This window comes from Hemicordylus capensis, chromosome 2 (assembly GCF_027244095.1).
Source record: "Hemicordylus capensis ecotype Gifberg chromosome 2, rHemCap1.1.pri, whole genome shotgun sequence".
Classification (NCBI taxonomy): Eukaryota; Metazoa; Chordata; class Lepidosauria; order Squamata; family Cordylidae; genus Hemicordylus; species Hemicordylus capensis.
In genome coordinates this window covers 261,598,875-261,611,631 of record NC_069658.1, presented here as the reverse complement: position 1 = coordinate 261,611,631, position 12,757 = coordinate 261,598,875, and the positions used below count along the sequence as shown (strand labels likewise).

At 46.1% G+C, this 12,757-nt stretch overlaps 1 protein-coding gene across 3 annotated transcripts in view; it reads left to right on the top strand.

Annotated features, from left to right (window-relative positions):
- The window catches only part of PPP1R18 (protein phosphatase 1 regulatory subunit 18), a 52,401-nt gene that overhangs the window by 4,726 nt on the left and 34,918 nt on the right, over window positions 1–12,757 (top strand). The gene's annotated exons all lie outside the window — the stretch shown is intronic.

Here is a 12,757-nt window from a genome sequence, read left to right as displayed (position 1 = left end):
ACTTTTAAGTTTATCTCTCCTTATTCCCTCAAGTTATCCTGCACACTCTTATTTTGACTGTTTTTATCTGTACTTTGCTTGCTTGCAAGCTTAACCATCTTTAATTCATTTGTCCTTTTTTATACGTGACACAAGCGGAACTATTCACAGAAGGAATTGTGCTGAAATGATTTGACTTGTAGGCTATACTGTGTTGAGAGCTGCGGGCGGGGTGACAGCTAGTAACTAACCTGGTGGGCAGTTGTCCATTCTGTTACCGAGTGTTTCTGTATCTTTTCAACAATGTGCAGAATGCTATACAATCTTTGTAAGATAGGTCACTGTTATTCCCATTTTACAGATGGTGTAAATGAGATCAAGAAAACGTGATTTTCTCAAGGGCATTCATCAAATTATATCCGACGAGGATTTTGAACTCATGATTCTAGTAAAAGGCACGCTTTATACACAGTCGTTTTACTGTTTGCCATGTATGGCAAAGAAGTGAATAGTTTTCATCTAGTATGCACAAACAGCTGTCCAAAGAGAGAGCACGTTCAGCATAAGTGCTGAATTAGTGAGCGTACACTTAGTCCTATTTCCCTTTGCTTTGTGTCTCCTTTCACTCTTTTTCTCTTTCCTCTTTACCTTTAACTCTTAGCAGTATTTTTCCTTAGAAAAATTCTGCAACATTCCGTGAAGGCAGGGGTGTAGCTATAATTGAGCGGATGGGTTCAAGGAACCCAGGCCCCCCAGCTCCTGAGGGCCTCCCAGCTCCCTCCCTGTTTTCTTCATTATCTCCCTCACTCTGAGCAGCTGCCAGGGAGAGGGGTGAACACGGCCCCCTCTCCCCTAACTACACCCCTGCATGAAGGACTTTCAGCTTTCCAGTCCAGGATTTTAAGCTAGCTGTGGTTGCCTTTTGACCTTTGACCCTAGCTCTAGATAAGAGCTTGGGGCATTTTCACACAAGATGTGGGAGTATTTCCCTCATGCTATTGGCGCTGTATCTGAACACTGTTAATGCAGGGTAGAACGCAAAACAGAAGCTGAATGTGTGGTGTCAGCAATGTAGGGGTTTACATTCACTTGCAGCTGGGTTTTGATTTCACAGATTTAAACTTCTCATGTGAAAATGGCTCTCAGCCATGATATAAGTGGCATTTATCTTTATTGATGATGCCCCCAGGAGGCTCTGTTCCAGGCCGGGCTCCTTGTTATGCTGGCCGAATTTAACAAGCACATTTCCAAGATGCAAATCTTAGCCTTGTTCAAAGGGGAATCGATATCACGGTTGTAGTTAACATGCAGTTCCTTGTTCATCTGAAATTTCAGCAGGACGTGGCTGTGATCACTTGAAAGCAGCTGCTAACCAAGGGAGAAAGGCTCCCCGGGTTAAGGAATCATCACATAAATAGGACATCAATCGGTCAGCCTTTGCTCTGTAAACGCCTTTCTCTGATGCACCCTCTCTCTGTTTTGTGTGTGTGTGTCTGTGAGAAAGAATCAGTAGATATTCTTGCCTCACAGCAAAAGATTGCAGTAAATGGCATTTTGCTCCCTTCGAGTTCTGTGTTCTGAATCTGCCCTTTTATGTGGTGAATGTTGACATTTACCAGTAATTTGTAACACTGAAGAGGGTCCAGAGGGAGTCCAAGAAATGTCTGGTTTTTGCCATTAAATTTCAAGCCCCACTGAGCATCCTCAGTAAATGTCCAAATGCCATCTTCATTTCCATTATTTAGCAATAAAGGCTATCTGTCATGCAAAGGAGAAGAGAGCTGGTGTTGTGGTAGCAAGCATGGCTTGTCCCCATAGCTAAGCAGGGTCTGCCCTGGTTCCATCTGAATGGGAGACTCGATGTGTGAGCACTGCAAGATATTCCCCTCAGGGGAGGATGAAGCCGCTCTGGGAAGAGCAGAAGGTTTCAAGTTCCCTCCCTGGCTTCTAGGGATGAGAGAGATTCCTGCCTGCAACCTTGGAGAAGCCGCTGCCAGTCCGTGAAGACAATACTGAGCAAGATAGACCAATTATCTGACTCAGTATATGGCAGTTTCCGATGTTCCGATGCTACAAGTATCAATGTCAAAAGCAAGCCTCATAATACAAATAATATTTCCCATATTTCCTGAAATCTCAAGAGTGACTGGTAGTTGCCAACATTCACTAAGTTTTATCTTAGTGGCATAATGTGACAAATGGATGCAACAGACACAATTCAAGAAAATAAAAGGTACGTTGTAGTACAGGGGTTCCCAACCTGTAGTCCTCCAGATGTTGCTGAACTACAATTCCCATAATCCCCAGCCACAACAAATTGTGCAGAATGCTATACAATCTTTGTAAGATCGGTCACTTTTATTCCCATTTTACAGATGGGTAAATGAGGTCAAGAAAATGTGACTTTCCCAAGGGCATTCAGCAAATTATATCTGAAGAGGGTTTTGAACTCATGATTCTCATGGGCAAGTTCAGCACACTAGCCAAAAGGTCATCCTGTTTTTCTATAGTTCAGCAATATCTGGACTACAGCAACATCTTTGTAGTTCAGCAACATCTGGAGGACCACAGGTTAGAACCCCTGTTATAGTGTTTATACTAGTACCTCAGAGCTGTGGTTTGTTTGAACTAAGAAGATTATTTTTTCTCCTCACCTGTGATCTTAACTTAGAAACTGAGCACCCATTTTCATGCATCTTATGGCCAAACTAGGCACTTGGAGAAAGATTCAGGATTAGGAACCTGGTTCTCCACTGAACATCTAAACAGTAACATGGTTGATGTGATTTGGAGAGGGAAAGTGGCAAGCTAGGGAGGGGTCACCTAACCCTCTTTTCCCAGCCTTCACTCCCCACCCTCACACTGTTCCCTTCTGACTCTCAGATACATGAAGGGGCTCAAGCGAGTAGTGGCAGTTGGGGGAAGGGTTCAGTACCCACCCACCCACCTGGACTTCTTCCCTTCAAATTGCATCAACCTCTACCACTTTTTAGATTTGTCAGAAGGCCAGATTCTCAAACTGGGGTCCCTTCCCAACATCTGGTTTGGCCCTCTTACCACAAGTGTGCAGACCTGGTTCTTTGGGCCTATCAGGTTGTCTTCCCCCAGTACTGAGAACATGGCCTTAGGGGTGGTGGCTGCCAGACATTTTAGCAAGAGGGTGTTGACCAAGGCAAATTATTCTCTCATATTTAGCAGGGGGGAAACAACACGACAGGCCCTTTTCGGCCCCAGCACTGCACCCCTCTGCTGGCTGTTGCCGATGAGTTTCTTTCTAGGCTGGTGAGCCCTTTGGGGGACAGGGAACCATCTTCTTATTCTTTTTCTGTGTAGGCTGCTTTGACAACTGTTAATTGAAAAGTGGTATACAAATAATCGTAGTAAGTTAGTAAACACCTTGGCAGAGGTGTATGGAGAGCAGGGTTGGAAGGGAGCCCAAAAGCAATTCTGTGGAGAAAGGAGCCTCTGGGGAAGAGGTGCAAAGGGTGGAAGAATGTGATCAGAGCCAGAGTCAAGGAAGTTACCATTGCATCAGGTTGCCACATGACCAGTATTGGCCTGGGCAATCCAGGTATTGGCTACCCTGCCCAGGCTGTTGAAAAAGTGTCATCCTGGCTATGAAATATCCAAGAATTTGAGCGGGAAAATTGCTTTAATAAATTTTACCAATTTTTCTGGTGCTTCTTTCCAGACATAAAAGCTACATGGTGTAAGTGTTGAGAAGCCCCATGTTCTTACCCTTTCTTTTGCACCAGTGCTGTAGTGTAGAGTGGCTAGGTTAGCTAGCGCGCTCTCTCTCTCTCACTCTCACTTTCGCTCTCTCTCTGACTCCCTTCTCCTCATTTTTGGATCATCACTGGAGTTAGCAAGGGTTCATTGAGGCGAAACACTCCTAATCCTCTCCTGTGCAAAGAGCACTATAGGGAAACATGTGAAATAGCCCCCAAGCTCCACTCTTGGACACTCTGAACACTTGAACACAAACACTGGTGTGTGTTTGTTGTAAAGGTAAGGTATTAACATTTCAGCTGCCCCCTACCCTTTTGACAGCTGTGTTCAAGAATTCTCTCTGACGTATGTGGCAACCCTACCTTAGCAGCATGCTTGCTTGCTTGCTTGCTGCAAATGGAGCAAGATGACATGTCAAAACTAGAGTAAAATCCACTGCAAATCTGTGTGAGTAGAATTCAAGGCTGAAAACTGCTCCCTATAGCTTAAGCTGTGGTTTGGATCTTTGAGAGGGAGCATACAGCATACCTTATAGTGCCTTATCTGTTCTGAGGCGTCCTGGCCCTGTTGCCTTGGTGTCTGTAGGACTATGCTGTGGAAAAGGGAAAGAAGTGGGTTGGAATGGGCTCCAGCCCCCTAAAGTGAAAAGGTCCCACTTCCATGATTTCCTCAGTTCTCTGAGGCAGTCAGTACCCTTCAAGAAGAACAAGCTCAACAACAAGATTTTGAAACCTCCTCACACATATACACAAATGCACACATGACCATCAGAAGCCCCCCTCACTGCTCCCACCCTCATGGAACATCAGAGGCTCCCCCCATTGCCTCCGTAACAGTGGGAGGGGGGCATTGGCACTGGCAAAATATATTCAAGGGGTAGACTCTAGCAGAACAGCAAGAACTCTAATATATCCCATGCATGTGAGGTATGTCTTTAAGGAAGCAGTATATTAGTAACAATAATCACTTGGTGGAGGGAAGGGTCAAACAGGGCCAGCCTTCTTTGCTGTGGCCCCCATCCCCTGCTGGTTTTCTCCTCAGCTGCTCCCACCGCCAAGAACAGTGCAGAGGAAGAAGTCTCTCTACAGGTAACGCATTGGCACTGTGCGTAGGCTTCCTCTTTGGTAACAGCATCTTGGACAAGATGGCACTACCATAGGGTAACCACTCTAGGCAACCTGTATGTGATCTACTACCTTGAATGGGCTTTCCCTGCTTTGCACTACTGACTGAAGAGGCTGCAGCATTGCAAAGGAAATTATGTCCAAGATTTGCTGCCCATGAATTGCACTCCAAATTAACTGCCTGAGACAGGGCCTTGGTGATCAGGCTGGCCTCGAGAGCATTCAGCCCCATGCCAGAAGACTTACACAGAAGCCTTAAATCCCCCCACAAAAGCCTTTTCATACCAGCCACGTTGTGCCATGGTCTGGGGTCACCGGATGTGCCCCCTTAGCAAATATAGTAGCCTGTCTCTTCTGCGCTTCATAAGGGGGTTATTTAGCGAAGTCGCTAGCTACGTGAGAGGCATACCGGCTACTTCTTTGTTTCTGAGAGCCAGCAGCATTTTCTCCCACCATTGTCAGAAATGCTGCCCAGTTTCCAGCTACTACACACACAGACGCACACATCTCCTCTTGCTTTTATTAATTCTGTCCTTTCCCCTTCCGTCTCCATGCCAGCTTCTACTAACCTTCCACAAGACTCCTTTAAGAGGAGACTCAGCAATAAAGTAGTAGCTGAGAGCCAAACTAGAAATGATGGTTTGATCACATGAGAATGGAACCATAGCTGAGTGGAAGAGTATCTCCTTTGCCTGCAGAAGGTTCCGGCTTCAATTCCTGGCAGCATCTCCAGACAGGACTGGGAAAGACTCCAGCCTGAAACCTTGGAGAGCTGCTGCCAGTCAGCGAAGACCAGAAGGACACAACTTTGGCCCTTCTGCAGATGTTGGACTATGCAGTGGTCAATTGTTGAGGATGATGGGAGTTGTACTCCCAACATCTGCAGGAAGGCCAAAGTTGTGCAGCCTTGGTCTAGAGCAGGGATTCTCAACATTGGGTCCCCAGATGTTATTGGACATCCCATAATCCCCAACCAAAGGCCACTGTGGCTGGGGATTATGGGAGTTGAAATCCAATAACATCTGGGGACCCAACATTGAGAATCCCTGGTCTAGAGCATACTAAGCTAGATGGACCAATAGGTATTAGTATAAAGCCAACTTCTGTGTTTGGCTCTGCCATGTTTGGTTTATGGCTTTTTAAAAAAATGTAACTAGCAGCCCTGAGGGCCTTTCCAGAGGGGGAGAAGGCCAAGCTGCCATTGGCACCAATGAGGCGCCTCTCAAGTAGCTGGAAACTTAAGCTAAATGCCCCCATTGGACTCCTTTGTCAGCCTCTAATTATCGCTCATTAGGGACATTCCTTAGCTCTTCTGTTAGTCTCAACCCATTAGGTCTGGTGTCTTTAAGGAACATGCACCACATCTGTAGTGCATTACACTACGTTACATTAAACTAGGTTTAATTTGATTTAAAATTCTTGGCCACTCAAAAAGGAACTTTGGAGATTATATGTTATTTTTCTGCAGGGACTCAGAATTCTCTACCAGCCCCCTTCCAGCTCTGAGTTTCTTTGCGAGTAAGACATGATAGATACAACTAGCTTATACTTGTGGCAAAGATGCAGCTCTAGCAGGATTGCCAACTGATCAAGAAAAAACATGGACTGCTTTTGTGCCTTTTATATCAGCTCAGTACAGAAATCGTCCGGTGAAGCTTTTTATAGCATGGTGATCAACACTGTCATCTGCTAACATCTGTAGATCAAGTTGCTGTCGATAGCATAAATGCAAGTGGTTGGTTGGCAAGCTGGCAATCCTGCTGATTTGGGGCCCCAAATTTCAGGACCTGCCATCCAAAACTAAACAAAGCTATTGGCTGGGATCCAAGATGCCATGCACTGCCACAAAAAGGGAAAATCAGCACCCACTTACCTGGCCGTGTGTGTGCGTGCGCGCATGCGCATGAAAGAGATACTCATGCATGGGCATCTGAATTCTAGAAAGTTTTTGTTTGAAGGAACTCAGATGTTATTCTGTATGAGTGTACAGATGTCTGTACACTCATACATGTGTTTGTGTGAATGACTGTACTTGCATTCATGTTAAGAGTGAACCTGGAAACAGGCCTTTCAAATGCGTGTTACAGATAGGAAGTGTCACTAGCAGCCAGTGCAGGTGCTGTTGGTGGGGGGGGGGAGAGGCACCTTTAAGGGTAAATTGATAGGTGCTTACCCCCACTCTGGATGCACCTGAATGCAGCTCAGAGCAGCAGCACACCGCCCAGCACCCCCTGTGGCAGGGATCACCTCCGCCACTCACCTGACTGCTGGCAGGGGATCGGCTCCGCAGAGACCAGGTGAGTGGTAGAGGCAACCCCCCACCACAAGAGGTGCTGGGTGGCACACTGCTGTTCCAAGCAGTGTTCAGGTGTGGCGAGAGTGGAGATAAGCACCTATTAATTTACCCTTAAAGGTGCCACTAGCCCCCGCATCCGCCACTATTGGAAAATGTACTTCTGTACCTGCGCTTAGCATAACATGTGAATGACTGTACCTGTGTACACTGTACACTCATTGTATGAGTGTTGACCATAACATGTGAATGGGCCTACAGTTCCACATTCCAAGAGTGATATAGTTGCTAAGTGCAGACCTCTAAAGGGCTACTGTGCCTTTAAGAACTGTGTCGACGAGGATATTCTGCTAGTACCAAAGAAAACCACAGGGCTCTGTGGTCGCCAGGAGCCAGCACTGACTCGACAGCACACTTTACCTTTACAGCTTCTCTGCTCTATTTCAGAGCACTGTAATCGAAAAAAGCTGGTTAAAGCCTGTCTTCTGTGCAACTCAGATTTTGGAGCTGGTAATCCCTAGAAACAGATTCTTATGTTGGAATCAGGGCTTCCAGTTGGCAATTCTCACTCCTGGGAGATTATTAATCACAGCTTTTATACCAGGAACTATTACTGAATGCAATCTCTCTTGTATAGTTAAGGTTGACCCCCCCCCCCCCGTTCTTTTATGAACAGGCCTCCTGTATCTTGAAAAGCTGCATAAGAGGTAGAAATTCAGCGGATGATGCTTTCTCCATTACTGCATCTCCTTCATGGGTAGTGCTTTGACTACTGAATTTCTGGTGACTATTTAGTTGTTTAAAAGGCACAAGAGCTCTTCAGGAAGAAAGAAACAACCCTATTCATAATATCCCTAATTGGTTTCAATATGGGAATGAGAAGAGAAAAGATAGTCTTACAGTTACACTGGCCGCATTCACATGTAACATGGAACTGTGGGTACAATGGCCCCACGGTTCTGCTCCCCTCTCCCCCCACTCTCCAGGCAGCATTCGCATGTAACGGACAGGAGGCGAACTGCAGTCATAGAGCCTGCAGAGAGGAGAGGGAAGTGGCTGCATGGGCTTCCTTCTTGACTGAAGGACAGCCCAGCAGCCAATTGCAGCTGGAGTAAGGGAGGAGCTTCCTCCCTCAACTCCGGTTGCCGACGAATGAGACTGCGGTGCCGTGTTCGGACATAACGTTGGCATCGCAGAACCAGAGTTAAAGGCAGCAAAACTCACTACAAACCGAAGGTACAAATTGCAGGCTGGAGAGGTAAGTCACGAGTCCATTTTCTGTCCAGACTGCAGCTCCACACATTCAGGCATACACAAATTTCAACCGTAGGCCCCTTTAACTCTGTCTTCGTGTTATGTGCAAATGTGGCCACTGTGTGTCTTGCACTCTTTCTTCTGAAACATCCAAACTTGGCCACCAAGGGCCAGTTCACACATTACGTGTTCAGTGTTCAACCTACTATGTGTTCAACCTACTAATTTGTGTTCCACCTACTATGTGTGAACACAACAAAGTCAGATTTGCAAACCCCTGCATCATGCAGTCCCACTTGTCAGGCAACCAAGATTAGCTGCAGCTTTCTAGAGTATACATCTGGGTTTGGCTTTGCATAATGTGTGGAATCAATAGCCTGGATAGAACATTGGTCCATGACACTGTGCAGCATGTCTCCTTTAGGATCTCAAAAAACAAGATCTCACAAAGATACAACCTTGATCATTGACCTAGCAGTCAATAGATGGACCACCAATTTGTTATTCTCCATATATACCAAAACCTACAGGCCCCTGAAATGTATGGTGTACTGCTGTTGTTACCTGTGTTCAACATAACATGTGGATAACTGTACCTGTGCACAGATCTGGACCTTTGTATATTGTACATTTGTTGCACCAGTGTTGAATATAATGGTGTCTGTAGAGTTCTGGGGTTTTGTGTTTTATAGTCCCATGTATTAGTCCCATGTATAGTCCAATGTATTAGGTTTGTTCCTCCTCGATGCTTATGGTCTGGATTGCTTGAGCTCATTATGGGGAGGGGGGCAGTGCTAATGTGTTGATAGCCCTATCTCTGGTTTTATTGTCACACATGCTGGGAAGCAAAGAAGCCAGGCACTATTTCTGAAAGCAAATATGTAGAGCTGACCATTAAATCCTGTTTAACAGCTACAATATCAGTACGCATCAGCGGCTGGCGCATGTAGGCACAGATCCTATTTTTCCACCATTAAGTGGGTACACGTTGGCCTGATTTTAATCTCTGTTTCTGACCTGTATGTTTTGATTTCTCTCCCACCATCACCCCTCATCCATCTGACTTGTCTCCGTTCCACGCAGTCTGGTTGTAACACCCCTCAGGGAGAATTCCAGCCCTGGCTTTTCATCCCTTGGTAGACTCTTCGTTTTTTCTTTCTTTAGTCACAAATAGCCCTTTCATCCTGTGGCCTGCTTGAAGCAGCTAGGCCTGGCTAGAGTCCCCCCTCCTCGCTTCATTTCTTTGGCCTGAGGTAGAGTTCTCTGGCTTAGGCCCAGAACTGACACAACAGCCTCTGAGAGGAAGCAAGCAAGCTGAGCTGACATCAGCTGAACGCGGCCGTCCGCTCTGCCTTCTTCCTCTTCTGAGTGAGCAAATCTGTAAGGACGACTCTGGCTCTGTTTCCCGTTTTGTTGCCTGCGCAGAAGCTTTAGTAGGGGAGGAGAAAGCTGAGGGAGCTGGGCATAGCATTGGGGGCTAATCTATTTGGGGGGGGGGATGGACTATTGCTTAACAGAGATATCCAGACTCAACACTGATCAAAATAGAACCCCCAAAAGAGGAAGAACCCTGGCATCTCAGAAGGCAACTATTTTTGGTGGCATGAACTTTCATAGACAACCGCTCACCGGTCTTAGGCTGAGGCTCTGGGAAGGGTTACAGTTTGTTCAGTTTCTAACATATGTTTAAACTGCCTGATTAGAATTTGGAAGGCATTGAAAAGTATTACCAAGGGCTGGGAGGAGCGGGAATCTGAACCCCTGGGAATGAACCCCTGGGAATCCCCCTGCAGTGGGGCTGCATTGTGCCCCAGGTGTTTTTACTGGACTGATAGATAACTGATGGCAAAGAGGAGAGCGAACTGTTCAAGAGAACACTGCACTTTTCGGGGATGGTGCTGGCATCTTTAATAATTCTAGTCCACAGGAAGTGTCAAATGTCAGCAAACTCAATAGCATTGAAGCTGTGGGGAAAGCTACACTTTCCAAACTTCATTGATATAAAAGGTACATGGTGGTGGCCTACAGCCTTTCCAGACTCAGGACCAGTGATCCTTCTAACAGGGGTTCTGAGATGTTGTTGCCCCAAGCAAAAGCCATTGCAGTTGACTGCACTGGAGTTGTGGTCAACAACATCTGAGAATCCCTTTTTAATCACTATCTGTCACATGGGACCCACATTTAATTTTGTATCATATGGTTCTTTTACCTTTGTCTACCAACTTATCCCTTTGCCAATCCATCCTGCCTGGCTATTTATTCTTTGTTTTCTCCTTTTTGCCCATTTTCGTTCCATCCCTCTTTCTTCATCTAAAATGGTTGTGGCACTGCTGCCTGGAGATACAATACACCTAAATATACTGTACAAATATATTATGCACAGACACACCCCTCTACCTCAGATTCTTTACATTGCATAGTTCCTGACACTCGTGACTGACAACTCACCTTTCAGGATCCCCATGATCCCTTTGGAGAGGTTTCTACTAGAGTTCTCAAACATCCCTTAAAAAGGCTGACCCTTAAGGCTAGTGTATCATAGGGCCATTGATCATTTTTCTTCATAGACATAAAGGACAGACAAGTAAGGTGCAGCTTGATCATTTAGAAGTCCCTGTGTTCAATGAACTGCTAAGTGTGCATAGGAGGACCACAGCTTTCCTTACATTATAACAGTTTTAATCCTAACATACCAAATTATCACTTCCATCCTATTTGAAGCCTGATCTTAAACAATTTTACTCATAACTAAAGTGCTGTTTAGACATAGCACACACACACATGGGTCTATACACATGTACATGTTTTTGTCTGAATGTGCACTCATTTTAAAAGAGAACCTGAATACAGGTCCCCTTAAATGCAGGGTATACGACTGTACCCATGTTTGAGATAAATATGTGAATAACTGTACATGCATATAACTCTGTAACTGCATACACTGTACACAGATTGTATGACCATTGAACATAATGTGGGCACATGGCTTATGTCCCACTGAGTTCAACGGGACTTACTTCCTAGTATGTTTGGTGATAGGTGGGTTGATAGATGGTAGGTAGATAGAGAGTATTATTTATACCCAACCTCCATCATCCATCCTTCTTCACAAATGAGCTTATTTTTAAAACAAATATTTTTCTTTTTCAGATTAAACAGAATTCTTGTTGTTGAATCTCTATCAGGCAAGGCTCTTTTCTTTCAAGACTCAAACTATGTATTTGTATTTGTATTTCTCCTCTTTCTCTGTCTCTCCTCCTCATCATTCTTGACTAGACCTATCTTTCCTCTCTGGGGCAGTGCTCCTCCTAGGATAATTCAGACCTTGTTCCAGCTGTCTCTTTGACAGATGCAAACTGTATCACAAGCAAGAACTCAGGCAAGGCACAATTTTCCACACCCTGTCTATGCAGCAGCTCTTGCCAACATAGAATTCTGGGGCAGGTTTTTCTCTGGGTTTTTTGTTCTTTCTTTTTTTCCTCCTGGGTGCTACAGTTTTGGCTGCCTCTCAAACTCCCTTTGTCCCTTCCTGGCTTGCCTCCTAACAGCTCCAACTGGCCAAGGGCCTGCTGCTGGATGAGCGCAGAAAGGATGTCAGGGCAAGTGATGGCAACACTCAGGAGTGTTAGAATTCCTCACTATTGCTCATAGGGACATGGATTTCCCCCAGGGCCTTTTGCAACATCAGGGACCTCTATCCACAGAGGGGATGTCCTCATACAGGAATTGCATTCTCATCTGCATGCCCTTTGTATCATAACACAGTTCTGTGACTAGGTCAGAGGCCTCATCAGGCCCGTCCTTTGGGTGGGGCGAGCGGGGAGATCACCCCTAGCCCAGTGCTCTCCCGGGTCCCGTGGCTGGTCCCAACCACCCCTTCACTCCTTGTCAGCCTCTGCTTCTCACCCCACCCCCCACCCCCGCTCAGTGTTCAACACACGTAGCGCTAAAGAGTTCCATCACCTCCCTCATTGTTCGAGCAAAGAGAGGCAATCAAACTTCCCAGCCCTGCTTGGATACTAAATGAGAGGCCCGCATGCACTCTGATTAAGCATCAGGCCGCATTTAGTATCCAACTTGTACTGTGTAGGGATGTGCACAGAACTGGCAGGAACTGGTTCGACAGCGGGGGGGGGGCTTTAAGGGTGGGGGAGGATGCACTCCCCCACCTGCTGCCGTTTCCCCCCTGCTGGAACGCAACATCCGAAAAGCCCATTGGGGCGGCTCCATACCTCCCCGCCGCCCTGTTGCAACGTTTACTGGATATACCCAGAAGTATGAGGTACACATGTACGCGACATGCACAGGCGCGCCTCGTACTTCCGGGTATATCTGGTAAACGTTGCAATGGGGCAGCAGGGAGGTATGCTGCCGCCCC